General features: G+C 35.2%; 1 long non-coding RNA gene across 2 annotated transcripts; it reads left to right on the top strand.

Annotated features, from left to right (window-relative positions):
- Positions 1-1,229: 1,229 nt before the first annotated feature.
- On the top strand, positions 1,230-18,152 carry LOC137472194 (uncharacterized). 2 transcript variants are annotated; one of them, XR_010998058.1, is made up of 7 exons: positions 1,230-2,153; positions 2,338-2,388; positions 3,515-3,630; positions 4,111-4,167; positions 7,581-7,701; positions 14,680-14,741; positions 17,251-18,152. It is a non-coding gene; the product is annotated as an uncharacterized lncRNA (long non-coding RNA). The 2 variants fall into 2 exon arrangements; XR_010998059.1 differs by lacking the exon at positions 4,111-4,167 and having other exon boundaries at positions 3,515-3,621.
- The last annotated feature ends 1,488 nt before the right edge of the window (positions 18,153-19,640 follow it).

The raw sequence follows: 19,640 nt of genomic DNA, 5'->3' as shown, positions 1-19,640 counted from the left end.
TCACAAACTGTCATCTTTTCCTGTTATATTTAATGAATGTACAACTGCTGCTTTTGTTGTCTGTGCACTGCCTCAGAGCACGGTGGCCACTAATAACTTTATTTTAGAAACAGAAACAGGATAGAAGACACTGATGATACTTTTACTGGCCATGCTTGTTAATATCCTTGATTTGTTGAAAATTATTTATTAATTTTTTTTTAGTATCAGGCATTTAAGTTGGCCCACACCTACTGCACAAAAAAAGATATGACAGGCACTTCCCTTAACAAAAAATACACTTCTGTCATCTGGGTGTCTGTAAAATTAATCTTCAATACATACTCTTAAGCTATGGTTTTGGTGTTTTTTTAAGCAAGAGGAAAAAAAACCTGTAATTTTCTTTCCAATTCCTCTTCTGCATTATTGGTTTGTCACTGATCTTGTACCTCCTTTGAGACTACCATTCACACACAAATATATCCAACATTTTTCTCAGCTTTCCTATTTGTCTTCTTGAACAGAATTCTCCTGTACAAAGGTGAAAATACTCAGAAATAATTTTGCAATTTGTCATCTCTTTCAGCATTCAAATATCTCAAATTCAACATGTGCACTGTTAAATGTTCATTAGTTCTCTCAAAAAAAATATTGGCTTGAAACCTTGAGATAGCTATTTGGGTTGTGTCTGTATGTGCCTGCTTTCACATGAAAAATTAATTAAAAATTACTGTAAAGTACATGCCTGCCTTTAGAATTTGATTTTTTACTTTCTTTAAATGAAAAATGTTGAACAGATAGTGATTTCAGAGACTGCCTCTACTGCCTCTACTCCTCTTCTTAAATTTTTTTTTCCTTTTTCATGTCTTATAGCAACCTTATTTATGAATGGATTTGAGCTGACTCTGTTGCATATTTGACCTATATCTTGTTCAAAATTTTTATATGTTGTGATCACTTTGTTGATGTTTGTGAGTGTACTGGTTTTGACTGGGATAGAGTTAATGTTCTTCACAGTAGCTTGCATAGTGTTATGCTTTGTATTTGTGACCAAAACAGTGTTGATAACAGAGGACTGTTTTTATTATTGCTGAGCAGAGCTTACACAGAGTCAAGGTCCTTTCTATTTCTGTCCTAATGAACTTGAGAGTATTGTGCTGCACATGAAGAGTTTGTTGATCTGCCCTTCTTACCTATTTAAAAGTGGGTACTCCTTGGCTTCAATGAATAATCTATTTGCATTGAAAATAATCAGACACCATATGAGTAGCTACCACATAAGATAACACAGTGGAATTATCTGTAAGACAGATGGAATTAAGAACATGTAAATATATTTTTTTTAAGAAATGTAAAACAATACTTTTGTGATCAGTGGAGTGATTACTACCTTTTTGTTGTGCTTCAGGTTTTATGAAATCAATAGTTTTGTCCTAACAACTCTTCAGAAAAGAGAGTTGTATTGTTGTAATAATATATAATATTAGTGAATTTCTATCCACCACAGGTACTAGGAATCCTTCTACCTTGGAAGATGAACTACTTTGTACAAGTACTTTATTTTTGATTTCTCACACTATCTAGTTATTGCATGTTACTTCAGTGGCATTCAAGCAGATTAACTTTCTTCCCCTTTCAGATTGGAATACACACAGAGAACACTTCTATTTTTTTCCAGGTAGAACTGGTAAGCGTTATTTAAATCAGATACTTCCTAAAACTTTATGTTACTCAAGGAAACGATGCAGTTTTCCCAGGTTGAGGCATCTTTCTCCATACCTTCTTACAAAAGAACTCAACTCTATTTAATTAGCATTGACGTGATATCCACTGACGATTGTACAGTGTGTTCAGAGACCTTTGTGTTGCAATGTGGTGTTTCTTTTCATTGTGGGATGACTCTGCACTACTGGCCTCCATCATAACAAATTAAAGTTTAACCCATTCATGTTGTGGAAATAACGGGGTTTGCCAGGCACCACTACACTTCTGTGTAGGGGTAGAAACCTTCCTTGGTGGAAAGTTTGCATCTTGACTAATTTCATGGGAAAAACTGTAACCATTTTAGGATTTCTGGATAAATAGTTCTCAGACAATAATTAACAACATCTATATACATACAAAAAAGTTTACACTGTTGAACATGGAGCGAGAAATAAGGGAAAGAAGAACAAGTGAGAGAACTGAGAATCTGGTTTTCTTTATGCTGAAGATATATCAGATTCCTAGTAAGGTAGAGAAAGGATCAGAAAATTGCAAGACAATTTAATATTGAGCTCTCAGGCAGATGGAGTCTATTGTGTTTTCTTTCTTCTCTAAATGGTAGACTAATGCCTTCCAATTAAATGTGCATTTCAGAGTTGGAACATTCCTGTGGCCTTGTGAAAGCCAGACTTGAGGTGATTCATAGTAAGACTCTCCTTTGTGGGAATTCTGAATTAATCAGAATACTTACAGAGAAAATAATGTAGATATCCAGCATCCTGTAAGACTGAACAGTGCTGCTCAAATTCTTTTTATATGGTCTATTTTTATTCATCTAGTTCCACATAAAATGACACTGCCTCATGAAAAGCATGTAAACATCATACTCCCCCTCCTTCTGTTGTGAAATAAATCTTCATCGTGCTGTTAGTTTGGAAATTTAAAGTACATTAGTCAGTTGCTAATTATTTATTAAACAGAAGAGTTGGCAGTGTCAGTTATCTTGGAAGTTTGCATTGCTGTGCTGGTTCCCAGAGTATCTCACACTAACTGTGAAAATTTTTCCTTCACTTTTAGAGCACTTGGTGGCCTCTCTCTTTTCTGTCTCCCTTTTTTTGACACTCAGCTGAGACAGGGCCTGCATCTCTGTCCTGATACTATTAGTTCAGATGCAACAATGAGGAATTATTTCATATAATCCACTGCGCTGGAATTCAGTACAACAGTATGGAGTCTGTAAAATAAAATTCAGATTTGAATATATGAAATCTTCTTGAGAGTGAAATCTATGAAGAAAGGGACATTTGGTAGGAGTTGTGGAAATCCCAACATGGTAGATTTCTGTAGAACAAACAGTCTTGTCTAGGACCTATCTGTGTGGAGATATGCTGGATGATCTAACCCAGCAGGGTCTGTCTAGGTTTTTTTTTGGAATGGCATAGAAGAACTGGATGCAAAAGATAAGGAGAAAAGTTAACTTTGAAATCCTATTTTACTGTTCTAATCATCTGATATGAAAATACCCAGCAACAAGAGGAACATTAACTGGTGTTAAGGTAAACTGCTAAATTAAAGCTCTCCAAAATCTCACCTAAATCCTTCTCCTAGGTTGCCTATTTCTCACTCAATACAAGAACACTTTTTCACTATATTTTTTCCTAACCTTTTTTGAAAACTATGATTTTTTTCACCAGAAATTTTATTCACATAACATCGGATATTGATGAATAATATTTTTGAAGCTTTTGGTGGAGAAAGTTACATGAGTTTGCAAAGGATGTTGTTATTATAAAGCTATTTAAACTTATTTAATGCTTAATTTTCTTTTCAGTTTTCCCAGTGGAAATACTCAACATTTACATCGAAAAAGCCCCTTTTCCAATTTTCTTTTTCAAATCACATTTGAGATTACTTTGAAGAAGTCATGACTTCTTAAAGGTAAGCAGAGTACTAGGGCTGTGGAAAAAAAATTAAATTGTTCTTTTGGTTGGTTTCACATCATGTCTTAAAAATTATATGCATTTTTGGGAGGTCTCCATGACTTCCAAATTGTGTTGTCTGATGCTAGGAAGCAGCACCAGGTTCACTAATAAAGTAGAGAGTGTGAGGGAATCTACTTTGATATTGCTAGTACATTTCCATAGAAAGTTACGTAATAATATCTAATACATTCTGAATTTTTATGATGGCCAAATACATTGCATAATTTCAACATCACTGTTATATATTGAGAGTGGCTGTAGAGTAGAAACCTGGTACAATTTGTTTCTGTATGCTGCCACTGGCAATCCTGTACTAGAAGTGTTTCTTCTGCCTGGGGAAAAGAACGGTCTTCTATCGTTGGGCAATACTATTGAGTGAGAGATGGGATCTTGTGATGTGATGGAGAAATGAGATGTTCTCTTGGAAATACACTATGAGATCAAGAATTTTCATGGAACATCAAAGCCAAAGAACTAAAGAACAGGCTGCTGCTTTGTAGAGGTAACAAGACTCTTTGTATTTTTTTTACAGTTGTTTTGATGTTATCTTCTAGACATGAACCAATTTCAGAGGGTGGGAACAGCTGTCCATGTTGATAGGGATATCTTGTTACTGTTGCCTGCTTTCTTCTGACAGTGATAGTGACTGCTATCAGAAACAGGATATGGAAGTTTGACAATTCCTGTGTACTCTCATACATCCACTGTTTACGTAAATCGAAGGAAAATACTTTCACTCTGCCTTGCTTGTAGTTTTAATGGAGAAAAGATCAAAAGAGACTAAATGAAGAGCCTGGTGCCAGAAAAGTGCTTCATTAAACATGCAGAAACTGTATCCATTTCAGACGTGTAGCTTTTTTACTCATTTTTTCTTTCGTCATCCTTTAGGAGGATGGAACACAAAAACTTTGCTGTCTCAATTTCAGCAATTTCATAACAATTTTGACCCCTGTTTTTCTGTTTAAAAAAATCCAAACACTGTAAAATACCTGCTGAATATTCCCACTAATGTACTCTGTCCTACTGTAGTCAGTTTTGGTGCTTAGGATCTGCCCTGTTTGCAGTTACTGAAATGGATAGATTTTCTAAGTTTATTGGATTTGTTTCAGTATAAATTGATTACCCTGCATTGCATTGCATTGCATTGCACTTTTTTTTTAATATGAAAGTGGTTTAGAAAAAAGAACAAGATTAGAGTAGCTACTATACAGACTGTTCCCAAAAATCCCAGCAAAGACAAGGAAGCCAAGATTGCGACAGATAAGGAATGTCATTATGAACATAGCTCAGGGCTATTCTGACTTGTGGCCATAAGTGCAGGAAGTAATTTTCCTCCTGGATCCTTTGTAAATATAGGAACAAAATAAAAGTCTGATGACTGCAGGTATAGTGTGTGGGAGATACTGAAAGGTCATATAAATTTCTAGGAAATAGGATGAAGGTGCATGTATATGAACTCGTAACTTCTAACTGTTAATTTTTTCAGGATGTTACCACTAATCCACCAGTATCTGTGATGAAAATACATAACTTCTTAATAGTACTTCCCTTCTTAACAGTCAAATAATGTGGTAGGATGTCCCTGTTCTTATGCTCTGAACAGTATGTTCACAAAATTGCTTAGAGAAAATCTTCAATTCTGTTTCCATTATGTCAGCTACAAGAACTACATGCAGAAGCTTTAGGCATTTTAATAATTAACTGGAGAACTGTCAGGATTGATTAAAAATCTCAGACAAACACCATGTATATGAAACAAATTAACCCTGCTGAGATAATACATTAAAAAAAAAATTCCAGAACATTACCTTCTTCTTTAGTACAGATCAAATAGTACATATGTTTCTGTCTACATGCACATTTTATATGTTTATCTCTATGACTTTTTTGCTATGATTAATAGGTAATTACCAGTTTTTATTTACAGCAAAACCAACAGTACTCTCACTGCTTTGTTATGAGTGTTTGCTATTATGCATATGATCTTTAATGTGCATTTGTATATTACATACATGATCTTCAATCTCTCTATAAATATGTTCTTTAGAAGGACTTTTTTGGCACTAAAATGAAGTTGTAAATCTTGCTATTGTCTTTTTGACTCAACTGCATTTTTTCAATTGTATTTCACAGTTAATTATTGCAAATTAAAATTGTCATCATGTTCAGCAAAAAAAGTTTCTTGTTTATCTGGCTTTCTCATTTTTCAGTTGCATATATCCTGCAGTTTACTGATTTTTTCTGATTAAAAAAATATTTTATCTGTAAACATTTTTCCCTTACTATTTATTCTGCATTTTAAATTAATTATTTCCCACTTCTCTGTTTGTTGGAAATAATTAATAACTAAACCCTGTGGCCAAAGCAATTGCCTTCCTTTTAGATTCAGACAAGCATCTTCCAAAACAAACAGGAGTGAAATTCTAGTGACATAAACAGTTTACACATTACAGGAATTCTTCCTGTAAAATTCAATATACAAATTGAAGTTCTTAATGAAATCACAACACTTAGAGTGAAATAATCTTCTGTCTAGGTGGGTAAGGGGTTGATGTGGTGGTAATCTTGCAGGTTGTTTAATTTCTCAGGGTTTTCTAAAGAAAGTGCTATTTTGCTTTCCTCCACTAATGAAATGCTTGCTAGGTGCAAAGAGCAGCACTGGTTTGTATAAAAAGAACAGTTAAAGTGGTTAAAGAGCTACCCAGAAGTTTTTTTTTAAACATTCCATAGCCACCAAGTGCCCATATGAATTTGTTCATACAAAATACTATCTCCTTTAAAGAAAATTGTAAAAGTTTGTAGGCTTCTTGAAGGTGGGACTTAATCTTTAATGTCTTCCTGTTTCAAGTGCTCCACTGAAAAATGTGGTCATTCATTTCTGCACAATCAAACATAGAAACTAAAGAGTATGTTTCATTCATGTGAGAACAGGTACTGTAGTAAAACATAACATAGCAGTACGGAGTGTCATTACAAGACTGGGATTTCTCCAATGTATTTAATTTTGCTTAAATTTCTCTTTGTCTGGATCCCCAACAAAATTATGGATATTAAAAAGAAAAATTATGAAGTAATTAGCATTCCAGAAATCGTACAACAGACTCTGTGGGAAAGCATGCAAGCAAATTAAATAATGCATATTTCATTTCATTAGGGATTAGAAATTGTGTTGATCAGTATATAAACAAAAGATGGCAGTGAATTTTTAACTCTAAGTGAAGAAAAATGTTTAAATTGAATCAGTTGAATTAAAAAATAAAATTAATATGGTCCATTCACTTCAGAGTTTGACTCAGTCATCCTTCTGGGTCCCTTCCAACTCAGATGATTCTGTGGTTTGATGCACATTAGAAGGATGGAAAGTTGGCTTCAGTGGCTCTAAGTGTAGGCTGCTTTTCCTAGAAGAGGCTCACTTACATAACCCATATTCAGCAAAAAACTGTGTTTCTGAAAAGGGGGTTCTTGGTGTTTTCTTGTTAAGAGAAAGAGTTTTGATTTTGTTTTGATATTTGTCATGTAAAGCTTTAGGGGCTATGTCAAAACATGAGCTGAATAAGAGATGAAACCAGACAACATTGTGTAATATTTCTATTGGAACTTCTGGTGTTATTTTGAACGTCAGTATTAATTATTTTGACCTCCATTTTTCACTCTGTTTTCTAGTTAGATTTTTAAGTCTTCAGTCCCAGTCAGAAGCTGCTGGTGCTAACTTCTGCAAGTTCCTCTTCTTCAGTAAGGGCATTTTGAGAAAGCAGTTTAGGATCAATGTCAGTGGCTTGATAGACCTGAGGACAGAGTAAAAGGCTCCAACAAGTTCCTGGATGAAAGAGGCTCTTGAGTGTGGTGTAGCAAAAAAATAGGAGAAGGAAAGAGGTTGCCTGTTCCTGTAAACACAAACCATTTTTCATGTACTAGTTCTATCTTTGGCTGGTAAGAACTTGTTGGTAGAAGACAATGAGAGCACTGTCTGCCACTGCCTAAAGACCCCATAGTACTGCATCAGATTTCCCTGGTTTTCCATATACACTCTAAGAAGGTAACTTCTGCCAAGCTTATAACAGGAAGTTAAGATTTATAATGAACACAATTTTTCTGAAGCAAACTTTTTTTACTGAAACTACGGCTGCTAATTTTGCAATGTACTGTTTCTTCTGAGAATAAATTTCACATGGAAATGTCCCAGAAAGTAAGGAATTCACAGGGCATTTTTCTGGCAATGTTTCTCTCCATATTTTCTTTTTAGTTGGTCCATAGATCTTTCATATTCTTCTGTTGCTTTGGCTGGTGCAAGGTTTCTAGTGAGAGAGAAGAATTCATATTTGATAAAAAATGGTATCATAGTGTACCAGAAATTGCAAATTTTTGGAAATTATTGATCCAAGGAATCCTCTGATGCAGAGCATTCACATGCAGAGAAATGAAAGAATTTTTTATAACAAATTAGCAACAGACAGCCTAAAGGCAGAGAAAAAAACCTGAAGCTAAAGGAGAAAAAATTTTAAATGTACAATTTAATCCCTCAAAATTTCAGCAGACGTAAATGTCATCTATGCTTTGAAAATGAAATATTTAGTTAATCCAATAGGCTTTTCTCCTCAGGCCAACTGTATGAAAGAAAAGCAGAACATGCAAGCCTGGTCATGTACTTCTAAACATCTTTCTGAGAGATCAGGATGTGGGTTTGCTAGTCATCCTTGTGCCTCCACGATCCACACCAGCGCTGATGTCAGTGTTCCCTAGTGAGATGAACTGGCTCAACCTTCTGAAAGTTGTCACACGCATTGTGAGGTACAAGGACTCTTAGGTTACTGTGGCACTTTGCCAGCAGCTGGCTTGTTTAGAGGAACAACTCATTAAGGAAGCCTCTAACAGGACCAAAATGGGATAAGCATCTGGCAGTGAAGGACGGGGCAGCATGGGTATAGGCAGGTTCTTGATTCCACTGTCTCTTCCCTTTTAACCTGTCATCCTAAATTTAAATACTGCCTGTGTATTGAAGCATGTCCTACAAAGCTGGGGCTTTTCAATAAGCCCACTTTTGCTGCTTATTTTCTTTTTTTTTTACACAAGAAACAGAAGGTGGTATATTTTGTTTCATTTTTTATCACAGAGCCTGTGTAATAAAAGTGATTATCTGTGAGCAGGAAAAAGCCCCAAACGAACATGCACACATATTTCTCTATCTAATGTTTCTTTTTGAAGAAACTTAGGAATCACAGGTGCTACAGATCATAGGTTTATTACTACATATTGCCACAAATGATAGCAGAAACATGGTGATTCAGCCTTTTTAAGAAGCTTCATTCATAGTAATGTAATGTGACCTTCAAAAACCTGTCTGGCTACTTCAAGTATTTACAAGAGGGTAGGGAAGGTATGGCGTGCTGTTACATAGACATTTTTAAATATAAATGGAAAGAAAGTGTCTTTCAACTCTTTACCCAATCAGTTTCTTTACTTCTAAAATGTATTATAATTTGAAGCCTCTTTGCAATGTAGTATGATATCTGTAGGACAACTAGTGTTCATGAAAAAAATAGAAATTGTATTTGAGTATCAGTTACTAGTTAAAAAATAAAATTGCTACCCCTGCACATTAGGGTAGTCACAGCAATTAGTTATTCAGGGTCAAAGTGAGTTTCCGTTCCAAAGATGTCATAGATTCTCGAGAAAAAATATGAGTTCAGGCCAGTAATGATAGAAATGCTTTCAGTGGTGAAAAAGCATATATTACCATTGAAATAGAAGTATTTTGGCCTGAACTCCCTACCTGCAAAGGAAAATAATGTTAGTAATTGCATCTAATACTCCTAGTCTGAAACAGATTTAAAAAAATTCAGGACTGTGTCTATCACTTACAATAAAATTTTCATATGAAGTGGTTATAAGCTTCCCCTTAATGTTAAAAAGATGTTAAAAGACTTTTCAACATGATGCTAGCACAGAAATTAATATTTTCTTAGAAATCACAGGGAAATCAGAGGTGTGAAAATATTTAAGTAATTTAGAATTTGTTGCTTTAGTGTGAGGAATCCTGCCTTAATAAAGTAATCTCATTTAATTTCTTCACGGAAAGGATTGTTTTGCAGTGGAACAGGCTGCCCAAGAATGTGGTGGAGTCACCATCTCTGGAAGTGTTCAAAATACACTTGGACATGGCATCTGAGGACATGGTTTAATGGTGAGTATGGTGGTGTAGTTGACTTGACAGTTAGATTTGGTGATCTTAATAGACTTTTCCAACCTTAATGATTTTATGATTCTATAATTTGGCTTCCATTTTGAAAATTGTCTGCTTTTGCAAAGACAAAAAATGCTGTATCTCACTTAATCTTGCAGTAGTGTCCTCTGAGTGTAAATTCCTTCTTTAGCCTTTTAGTCAATTTTGCCCTCTTGCTTTCCAAGCTTGGAAATGTGTTTTTTGGATACAATTTGCAAGCTGTATAATTAGGACCACCTAGAGATGCATTTCCTTCACAGTCCTGATCAGCTGAGCAATTCCTGCTGGCAAATAGGCCAAGAAAGGAGATGAGGAAGGCAGATACAGTAAAATCCCCAAACTTCATTCTGGGCAGAATTGATGTTGAAAGGATACACGAGCATTGAGAATATTCTATTCCATCCCTGTCTGTCATGTCTAGAGTTTCCTTAATATAGCAGCATATCATGACCTAGGAAGCCCTCTGATATATTGGATCCCTCCTTTCCACAACCATTTCCAGGCCAGTATAGGACAAACCCCTCCTTTTCTCAGACTAGACTAGATGTGTTCTTTCAGTTGAGCAAGGGTAACTCAGAAGAAATTAAAACATTGTGTGTGTTGTCCTCATGCTGCTAACAGCACTGGGCTTTTTCTACCATAAACAGAAATTTCCCCTCTTTCATCAGGGTGTGCACATGGAATTAGAACCTCTGCAGTTTCAGGCAGAAGCTGACCTTACAAACGGTTTCATGTTTCTGCGTATTTTTTTCCTTCCCGTTACACTACAGTTAGCATTATTATCAGTTACTCATTACAAGATAAAATCCTGAAGTCCATTCTTCTGTGTACAATTTCTAAACCTCTGGATCTGGTCATTGAATGTAGAACTAGGCAGCCACACTCAGTGATTACAAGCAAAATCAAAAAAAGGGGAAAAAAAAAAGATAAAATGTGATTTCTCTTTAGGAAGGAAATTCCTAGCCACACACTGTCACTGTGCGGTGGCTCTTTAGACCATTGCTTGCCACCATGACATGAACTATTTGTTGACTGATTAGAGTTCAGACTGGTTGTGAGGTGTGATGGTGGATTGAAGATGAGTAGTCCCAGAAGCACCCTAGTACAGCCCATGTAGAGGATATTAAAAAAGCAATGTGCAGAACCACAAAACAGGCCAGGTTGGAAGGGACAAAATCATCTGGTCCAACCTTTAATTGGAAAGATTATCAAATACTCTAGAACATCAGAGAGCTCTTTGTTCCAGAGGATATGCCCCTAAGAAGGCTTTCCTGCAGCTTGTATAGATTATTGCCTTTCTCTTTATCCTTTATTCCCTTGACTGGTACTGGCATTTGTTCCCTCATTAGAATTTTGACACTTCACCTCTCAGGCTGTGGACTAATTACAGGCAGTGAGTGACAAATTTGTTTTCAAGTTCTTCTCTGTTTAGAGAAGAACACATCTGATGAATGTGTTTCACCAGAATTCAAGTGAAACTTACCCAATACTAGTCTGATTCTAAAGAGCAGGGAAAACACACTGATTCTGTGTCCTCTATGGTGATCTCAGGCTCTACAGAGTCTCTTCCTTGATGGATTCCTTTACTTCACCTTCTCATCCCTGACCGTCAGACACCCTACCTCAAAATGTAAAAAGATCAAGTTTTAGGTGTGGAAAGGTCAAATATGAAAAATAATGTAATTTCATTTCAGCCTGGCACTAACAGAACATGAAATTAAAAACAATACTCTACTTGATAAGGAAGAACTTACTGCATGTAGAGAGGCCTCAGTTCTCAACTATCAAATGTTCTATCTGAAACCACATCATTTAGAACAGGAAACCCAGAAAAATATGTTTCCTCCAGATCATATTGATGTAATGGTGTATATAAGGTAATTAATATTCTGGATTTCAAACTGGCCTAATTGAATCCTCCAAGGCAAAATGATATGAGAAAGCAAACAAAACATTTCCTTTCTTTTCCAGAGAAAGATAAATAGGAATATCTAAGTAAGTCCTGACAAGCTTTAAAATCTGATATGAAGTTCAATTGTATAATACCACCTAAACAGGATGCCAGAGTTGTTGTGAGTTGGTTATTCCACTAAATAAACCTTGTTTAGGAGCAAAAAAGTAACAGTTGGTGACCAGGAACATTTTCAATCCAGAGCCAAAATGTGGTGTATCAGACTAAGAAGTTTAAAAAGCCTAGCCATTTTCTAGATGTTAGAGCAAGCAAAACAAATTAGCTCACAAAGTGTTTACTGTTTGAGCCATTTAGTCAGGAAACAACTCTCAGTTTTTTTGTGCATAAAAACTGCAGGAAAATAGCAGAACAGATCTCTGAATGGTGGAGACCAATTATTTTGGTATTGTATCCAACTTAAGCTTAAAGAGCAAACAGATGTGCTTGAAGTTTATTACCCTTTGCACTGTCTTTTCCCTAATTCGATTAAGTAGATGGAGAGAGAGAGAGAATGTGATTTCTCTCTCCACTTAGGGGTGGTTATTGATATGCAGCAGCCTAAAGTCAGTGGTTATTGTGACAAATTGATTAAATTTGCTCTTTTGGAATACCTCCCAGCTTCTGCTAAAAGATACGCTATCCTCATGGATTTTAAATCTGTTCTTTTAATCAAAAGTCTGATGTAAGTCACGAAGTTTGTGTTTTACCAGCTTCAAGTTCTTGCCTTTTCTTTGACCGCCAAGTTAGAGGGTGGTGCAGGATGTAAAAAAAATACAGTGATCTCCACTAGATTTAATGAGTACAATTTTAAAACTAATTTTACACAAATTTATGACTCTATTTATTTTTTTGATATGTGAGTGGAGTTATGTATCCAGTAAGAGATATGCAAACCCCTCAAAAGCTGCCAAAGACTACAAGTTATACAAGCGGGCATGTCACAGGCTGACTTGGTGACTCACGTCTTGGCAGCTGCCCTATAAACAAAGCTACTGAATTGGTTGAATCTGTCAAATCATAAAACCTTTTATGCAGCTCACTTTCAAAGATATACTGTAAAGAATTACTAGAGAGTGAAAATTTGATCAAAATACATTAATTACCAGTGATTTGAAAAATTAGACTAGGCTTTAGAAATTAGATTATAATAGTTGTATTTCATTCTCTGAGTTTTAATCAGATATGAATACATATTAAATCTAAACCAAAGATTTGCAAATCAAAATGCATTCTCTTAGTAATTACCACTTCTGCTTTGGGAGTCAGCCAAACACCAATGCCAGAGCTTCTGATCATCTGAAAATTTTTGACTATCAGGTAAATATTGAGGATCCAACTGTAGTCATAGTTGCTTTAAAGGTGATTAGAGTCCTGCTTATATATTCTGAGTGCTTTAAATATTCAAAAACATGTGGAATGCAAGGAGAAAAAAAGTAAAGACTTAGAAACCAGTAACTATGATTCTGCAGGTCAGATCTTTCCTCAAAATTGTAGTACTACAGGGGTAGCCAGGTTCCAAGACAGGGTAGTCATGCTGCTGATTAGCAGTTATTTGCCAGTTTCTAGAAGTGTAAAATGTATTTATACTCCACGGTTCAAGATCAATGAGCATTAAGCATTAACAGTTGTGTAGGATAACTTTGCTGGGTTGCAAGCCCCCTTTAGAAAATCTCAGTAGTGAAAATTTAGAATGATTACTATACTGTAATTACTATACAGTCTTTATAGGTAAATTTGTGTAAATCTGCACCTGTGACTGTAAAGTCTCATCTTTCTTTCTCTTTTCAATTCTTCTAGAATGCTGGTTTTTTGAGTTTCAGAACTGAGGACTCAATCACCTCTGCCTGGAGCAGAACGAAAAGTATTTGTGGTCAATTTGCCTAGACATTAGCACTTAGAAATTACGTGAGAACTCAATTTATGCATATTTTCAACTACCCTTAGCAAATCTTCACAGTTTGTGGCATGCTCTGGTTCAGCATTTACTGTTATATAACAGTAGTTAGACTCAGTTCCTAAGTTCATGTTAACTAATTTCTTCTGCATTTTCTCCAAAATTGTGCAGCTCAGAAGTTGTAAACCAATACATATGGAGATGAATTTTAGTTTTCTGGGATAGGCCAAAATTACTTTTAACTGAATTTTTTCTTGAATTTCAAGAAATTAAGGGACACTGGAAGGAAAGTGCTAACAAACTAAGACAGCTAATGCAGCTCACTTTTATCCAGAAGGTGGAGAACAAAGCTATGCAGGAGAGAAGTCTTGGAGAGACGCAGAAAATTCCATCTTGTTTCTTTGGGGGATTCTTGCATGGTTTTCACCTTCCTTGACTACAAGGGCTGTCCAAAATTCTTAATCTTCACAGAAAGATTGGCAAAGAAGGAAGACTCCATCAAGACCAATTTGCAGTTCATGCAGTGAAATATGCTATGCCATTATTTTTTTTCTAGCACAGACTTGAAAACAGATTCCGCTGACTTGTAGGCTGGTTCAGGCTCACTGAAGTTGATGACATCTTACCATTTCCCTGAAGCTTAGCATGCAAATCCTGCTTTAAGTACAGATGTTTCCCCAGCATGACAAATATTTTAGTGCTGAAGTGTCATTTAACTTGAGAACAAAAGTGCTTTGTTATAAATGCAGCACAAAGACTTGAGATTTACAGAAATGAAACACATTTAGTTTATTTAAAATGATTATGATTGCTTTTCAAGCTGCTGCCAATTGAAGAGGCCAAAACCAATGTCTAATAAGGTTTTAGTCCTTATGTCTGTTAAACAGACTCCACAGATCTTTGTTGGCACCCTGGAGTATTTTAATTTATGCTACAAATGTGTTTTCAGGGCCAAATGTTTTAAGAAACTCTCACTGGAAATTAAGTTTGAATTTCACTCCATTGTGTAGAGTGAGTACTGAATAGTTTTTCTTCCTTAAGCTGTTTAAATAATTTTTTCCTAACAGTATGGTACGATGACAAATTGAGGGAAAAATAGTGGCCAATAGGAAACCTACTATCCATGCTAATATTTATACAGGCTCTTTGTTGTTCATAGGAATGAACCTTACTCTTTCAGCCACAGAGTTTGTGCCATGTACATGTCATAGACAAATATCTGTACTGCAAGATACAGCTATTTATCTTCAGTTCAGTTGAGTGGCATAAGCTTTCTACTTTACAGAAACATTTTGTTCTATGTTTGTGCTTTTTTTTTTTGGCTTTTTTTTTTTAATGTTTGACATATTAGACATAATGGGGAATGACAAGGAATAATGAGACTACTCAGATGATATATTTGATGATTTTTCAAGTAACACAGTCCCAGAGGTCGGCCTAGTGACCATATTTTTGGTTTTGGCCACAGTGTAGAACAATTGTACTTTTTAAGCAGAGCCCACTGTTGTATTCAGTGCACAGTTATGTTCAATAAATGAAATGGCATTGTATGTTCTTTTATGCCTTTTTGGAGTTTTGGCATTATTGTTTTATTTTGTTTGCTCTTCTGCAAGTAAAAATTAACAATGCTAGCAGCATAAAAAATGAAGGAAAACCCATATGAAAAAATATAAATTTGCCCTGTCCCAAGGGTGGTCTAAATGGTTTTAAATATCTTTTCCAACCTAAGTGATTCTACAATTCTAAAGACTGTCATGAAATATTTGGGAAATGTCCCATGTATAGCATCACAAACCTTCCAGTGACTGTGATTATCTGTGATAGTATATAAAATAATATGTAAGAAATTGTAATAGATAAGAGCATAGATTTGCCTCAGCAGGTGGCATTTGAGGGATCCATAATACCTCAAAGATTATACATCAGATAGTGTATGATTGTTTAAATTAAAGAACAAATTTAATTTTGATGTATTTCAGGAACTGAGAAGAAAAATGAAACAGAAAATCCAACTAGGTAAAACATTCTCAATAAAATGTAATTTATACAGATTTAAGCTTATTTCATTATCTTAAGACACCAAATTTGGGAGATAAAAATCACTGAGAAATAATGCTTCCCAACTTTTATAGAAGTTACTATCTCCAGGGACATGCAGAGATAGTGCCTATAGCTCTAAAACAAGAGACTTATATTGCATGTGTAGGTTGGGAGTATGTAGTAGGCACATATATGTGAATATATATGTACATATATACATAGATATAGATATGTAAAAAAATGGTAGCTGCCTTGCATTAATACGTACCAAGTACAGTAACTCAAATCAAAACAACAGCAATAGCTTGATAAGTGCCAGCTAATTTGTAAGCATTGCTGAAGGCAGTGTATTTAAACAGATTTATAATTGCAGAGAAGGATAAAAGCTCCATAAAGGAATGCTGTATGTGTTTGAAGTGAAATTGCCAGAAGGATTTTGTACAAGGAAGCTCTTTTGTTTTTGTAAGAACTCTTCCAGAACAAGTAGTAGAGAATTCAGTATTTTCTGCCCATCTCTGGGTCTTTCTTGAGAACTGCACTGGTTGTGTGTGTATGACGTTAACTGCTTGTAGTGTTAATTACTGAAATAATGCTTCAAGGTCAAATTCTGTACAAGATTCTGAAGTGTTACTAGTTTAAGTAAATCTGAGTAGCTAGATGATCTAAAATACAACTGTTTTTTCTGAAGAGTTTTACATTCCTATATTCCAAAAATATCTTTGTTTCCGCTTTGCTTCTGTGGGTTTTGTTTGCAGCTATGGGAAAGTGCACTGAAAGTTATCTATGTGTGGGGTTTTTTTTTCTGCAAGCAAGCACAAGTGTGCTCATCCTCATGTCCTACAGTGAAGAGTTCAAAGCTGTCTGACTGAGATCCTGATTTCTTTTTCTTCTTTCTTTCCTTTCTCAGGATTGTGGCTGCTGGGGAAAGGTTCCATTGCAAAGAGAAAAAAATCTACTGAAATATCTTGAGCCATTTCTTTGATGTGGAGCATTATGTGAACTAATAACCTTGCTTTACAGTTTCTCTGAAATCAGTGAAATGAGTGGTCTTAAGTGAATGCTTGAAATAGTTCAATTTTTTCATTAAGATTAATTTTTACTGTGAAGATCCTGATTTTATTCCCTGAATCCCTGAGAGAATAGTGTGTTAGACTGTCTTTGTACAAATCAGAAAACATCCAGATTTAAAATTGGGCCACAGTGCATAGTAATGGCCTTTCACTTAAACAGTGGGGTTTAAGTTACTTATTTTAAAGATGTTCCAGGTTTAGCCTCATTGCACCTTATTTTACCACATCTGATCTCTTCCTGTTTACTGTCCCCATCAGAGTAACAGCATTATGCTTGTTTACTGCTCCTTTCTGTTTTAATTTTAAATTTGACCTGACATTAAGCTGTTCCTTTATGTACTGGAGGGGAAAAAAATCTAAGTCATATGGTATTATCTTTCACTTTCATTGCACCATCTGGATTCCTGGAGCTGGAGCTGAAAGCTGTCAACGTCTCTTGATGCAGAGCAAATAGAAGTAGCTAAAAGGGAAGTTCAAGCTGGAGAATCATCCTGTCGAAAGTTTAGAGCAGTTCAACACTGGAGGAAGGAAATGATCATCTGTCAGAAGAGCCTGTCCTGCCCAAAAGCCGTATCTTTAGGTACATAATGCTTTCCTTTAAAGATTAGTCTCATATTCATGATTTCAGTGGAAATCAGGTTTTGGTTTTATTGAAATTTATTTTTGGTTTACTGTTTACTGCAAAGCATGTGTTCCAAACAAGAGGAAAAGGTCTAGTCTCTCATATCTGGACTTCCTTAATTTCAGAGAACTACAAGAAGGAGTTGTTACTCCATGGTTCACCTCATCAATAACAAAATTGATAGCATATGATTTTATGGCACTCATAATACAAGTTAGATCCAGGTCGTTCTGAACTTTACAGAGTGCAATGAACAATCCACATAATTATGTAGATTATATACCTCTTAAATGCCTTGAATTAAGGCATGAAATAATCTAAATAAACTAACACTGGCATGTAACAAAGCATTTGAAATGTTTTATGATTTTGGCTTTTCTGTAGGATCATAAGCACTGAAAAAAATGGAGTTCATTAGTAATATTTATTTTTTACCCCTAAGAAAAACCCTACTTGAAACTCTAAGGACACACTGAAAAGTAAACTTGTGTCACATGGGGTTGAGTGTTCATTCCAAATCATGATCATTATATCAGTCTAGAATATTACTTGTTATTTTATGTTCTTGGCAATTAGCATTACTCATTTAAAATATTTATTTTTCCTTTTGGCTGAGTTTCTCTACAACACTGGAACAGTTGTCTTAAAAATGATAGTCTCTCGGGCAAAATAAATTAAGTCTTGGAATTATGTCAAGACTTAACTGTAGTTTCAAAACAGTCTTTATGCAAAAAATCAAACTCACTTTTCTTCCTCAACTCCTCTTTCTACCTACTGCTTCTCTGGTGTTTCTCTCTTTAAATCAAACATATGCTCTCTTTCTTTATGACTGGAATTCTTCCAAAGTTTGGGGGGAAGTCTTACAGGAAACCCTTCCAAAACATATGTAGAACTTGTTCATCCTGTGCAGATAAAACCCCCAGATGTGTTTAAATTCAGACTATCTGAAACTGGAAAGCTGTAATTGGTTTGGGGCACTTTTAAATTAAAACGTAGAATTTTGATGGTTATTTTTCACAATATGATTTGCATCAAGGATTTTGCGTCACTGTACATATTTCTTCCAGTAGGTTCCAGATTTATCTTAGTTTAAATGTTTATTTGATTCTGAGGCATTCTTATCAGATTATCAGATGGAAATCAGTGCAGTATATGCCTTTCACGAAGTTTTCTGTATGGTTTTGATTTGAAAACATCTGTCTTTTGAGTTACAAAATTAATCCAGAAGAAAAGACCTATACATGTAAGATACAATTTAAATTCTTTCCCAGATATAGGCTTAGATTTTTCTGATGTCCTGGAATCTAATTGCATGTTTTATGAATCTAATTTTTTCTAGTGTGACTATTGATATACCACATAAATGGAATCTTAGAATAATGCCAATTAATAGATTAGAATTTTATAGAAGTGCAATATCACGAGTTAATTGAGCAATGACTAAAATGATTAACTCTAATTAACTTCACATTTCTTTCTGGTTCTCTCCTTTCACGGAGCATACATTGGACTCCTGGTCTTTTATTACTAACATTATTAAATTTATTCTCTCACTTATTCCCTGGGGAAGTCAACCCACCCTGTTTAGCAGAAATTTCTTCTGGGGTATCAAAGAGCAGAGATGAGCAAAAGCAATCAAGCCAGCAATGTACCATCAATAATATTCCTATCGTTATTTGAAGTGAGTAAGAAGAAGCTGCTGAGTTATTGTCCTAGTGGGGAGTTTGGTGGTTTCAAGTTTTGCATGTACAATCATTATTATTAAACCTTCCCTAGTTTCTAGACTACATTGAAACTGGATTGTAAACACAACTAGATTATGAGTTTAACAAGGAGACACACAGAGGTAGATGATTATTAGCTTTAGGACCTAACTAACACATGCTGACTTCAAGTTTTCATCACATCTTTTACACTATTCTTCCATGTATTGGGAAGTGCTCTGGTTTTAATGAGACGGACATAGAAACGAATACTATGAAATCAGATAGTAGTTTTTAATCCAGAGGCATATACAGATGCTGTCAGGGATGCTAAAGGTGTGGCTAGCATCCTGTGTGCGTTCAAAATGGGCTTTAAAAATAGTGCTGACATACCCAAAAATGTAGGCACTGGGAGAAGGATGAGTAATTCAAAGTATGTGAATTTCTTGCCTGTTTATTTTCTTCTCCCTGAACA

Source organism: Anomalospiza imberbis, chromosome 4 (genome assembly GCF_031753505.1).
Source record: "Anomalospiza imberbis isolate Cuckoo-Finch-1a 21T00152 chromosome 4, ASM3175350v1, whole genome shotgun sequence".
NCBI classification, from domain to species: Eukaryota; Metazoa; Chordata; class Aves; order Passeriformes; family Viduidae; genus Anomalospiza; species Anomalospiza imberbis.
The sequence above is the reverse complement of the archived record's forward strand: the minus strand, read 5'-3'. Positions and strand labels throughout refer to the sequence as shown.